Raw genomic sequence first — 2,589 nt, 5'->3', positions numbered from 1 at the left:
ATTTGCTTGTAACTGAAGAGCTTATATACTTCACTCCAAAAATTAGCAGAACATTATCACTATTATTATGTGATTGCACACATCCATGATTTAATTGTGAAATCAAGTGCCGATTTGCTACGCATTGTTGAGACTTGGGAGGGTGAACTGAGTGGGGCTGACCTGACTTGGCTTGGCTCTGCCCACCTGTGCACTCAGTGTAGCACCAGCCTCAGCTTGGAGGCCAGGCCAGGGAGCTGCTGTGGAGAAATTCCACCTCTTTTACCAGGCAGCCACCCCACGTTGGGCCAGGCCTTGAGGATTGCACCTGGTGCTGCACCACAGAGGCAGCTTGGGGATGCTGCCAGGACGCTGCCCACCCTGCTGCCCAGCAGCCTCCTGAACTGAGCTGGCAGAGGTGATCTCAAGTATGGTTGGAGGAACCCAGGGGACTCAGTGACGGGCTTGATGGGGGCCAAGAAAGCAAAGCTGAATCCCAGCAAGACCCTGTGGGCGAGTGCCTCCAGAGCTTGGGAGGCAGAGTCATTGCCTGCTCTGTGTGGGGTTACACTCCATTCAGTATGGGCTGGCTCTCTCAGTTCCATCATTGTTGCTGGAGTCCCAGTGACCATGGCTGCCTCCAGTGCCTTTACCAGCTTCACCTGGTTCACCAGCTATGGCCACAGTGACAAAGGTGCTAGTAGCCTCACGACTGGAGTACTGCAATGCATTCTATGCAGAGCTGCCCTTAAGGTTAGTCAGGAAGCTGGAGCTAGTGCAGGATGCAGCAGCTTGGCTATTGTCAGGAGTTGCACTTTTCAGCACGCAACTCCTTCACTGAAAGACTGGTACTGCCTGCTTATTTAAGGTTTTGGTACTAGTCTATAAATCTTGAAGCAAATGCTGCTTGAGAAAGTCCTTCTTCCTTAGCATCCGCCTGGTCACTGAAATCCATGGCTGGCTTGCTCCCAGTGGTTCCACATCAAACCATTACCTGACTGGCATTCCATCCAGAGTAGTGCCTTCACTTTGCAGGGAACTCCCAGCCCCTGGGGTCAGGCAGGCATCAGCTCTGTGCAATTTATCTTGCCTTCTGGGAACATCTTTATTTCAGAAGACCTTCCTTGGTTTTTATTAATATTCTGTTTATACACAGTGCTTTATTTTTGTCCTTTTATGTGTCTGTTCTCTCTTAAATTGTATCTCCTTGATGGATTTTTTAGCAGATAAGTTGGTTTAAAATGTTAATAATAAATAAATAATTACAAATGGAAGCTCTGCTCACAGAAACTGCTTGTGCCTAATTCTGAGCACTTCCTCCATCAATCTGCTTTTCCATGAGTATTCTCAGCTTCTCAGAAGACACTGTGGATGGAGTGGGAAGGGTAAGAAAGTCTCCTTCAGACACTTCTATTTAAGATCCAAGTCAATGCACTTCCTTTGCAAATGTAAGATAATTCAGCATTTTCTTAATATTAATCACTTCAGGCATCACAGATTACATTCTTTGAACTACAGCAATAACTACAAATACTTCTGGAGATTTTTGTATATCAGATCTTGATTCCTATGTGTTTTGTATGCAGGTAGGCGCCTTACAGCTATCTATAAATGTTGACATTTTAAATTTTAGATTTGTGAATACCTTATCAAAGTTTTTTTTTAGGCAAAAGAATAAAAACGACTGTTCATCAGGTGATTTATCTTTCACAATTCATTTGTATTTCTTACATCTTTCTACCTATTTCTCAAATGGAGAGCAAGTTGGATTAACTGGGCAGAATTACTGCAGTTACAGCTGTTGAATTTGGCAAAAAAATAATGAATGAATGAATGAATGGGCCTGCTCTAGGAGCTCTGTCTCATGCTGGTAGGTTCACGAGAACATTGTTGGATCTTTGATGTGGTCCTTACCCATTTTTATGTGCGTAATATATATCACCCCTTAATGGATCACTGCTTTGTCGTGGCAAAGGGGCTTGTGTAGCTCAATGAAGCTATGAGCTATGCCATGCAGGGCCACTCAAGACAGACACGTCATAGCAGAGAGCTCTGACAAAACGTGATCCACTGGAGAAGGAAATGGCAACCCACTCCAGTATCTTCTCCATGAGAACCCCATGGACAGTAACAAAAGGGAAAAAGATGACGCCGGAAGATGAGCCCCTCAGGTCAGAAGGTGTCCAATATGCTACTTGGGACGAGCAGAGGGCTGGTACTAGTAGTGCCAGAAAGAATGAAGCAACTGGGTCAAAGTCTAAAGGACACTCAGTTGCAGATGTATCTGGTGGTGAAAGGAGAGTCCGATGCTGCAAAGATCTATACTCCATAGGAGCCTGGAATGTAAGATCCATGAATCAAGGCAAGCTGGATGTGGTCGAACAAGAGATGACAAGACTGAACATCGACATCTTAGGAATCAGTGAACTAAAATGGACAGGAATGGGTGAGTTTAATTCAGATGACCATCAGGTGTACTACTGCGGGCAAGAATCCCTCAGAAGAAATGGAGTAGCCTTCATAGTCAATAAAAGAGTAGGAAAAGCAGTACTGGGATACAATCTCCAAAATGACAGAATGATCTCAGTTCGAATCCAAGGCAAACCATTC

Source organism: Varanus komodoensis, unplaced genomic scaffold, assembly GCF_004798865.1.
Source record: "Varanus komodoensis strain SLA01 unplaced genomic scaffold, ASM479886v1 scaffold1, whole genome shotgun sequence".
In the NCBI taxonomy this organism is placed as follows: Eukaryota; Metazoa; Chordata; class Lepidosauria; order Squamata; family Varanidae; genus Varanus; species Varanus komodoensis.
This window is presented reverse-complemented; position numbering follows the sequence as displayed.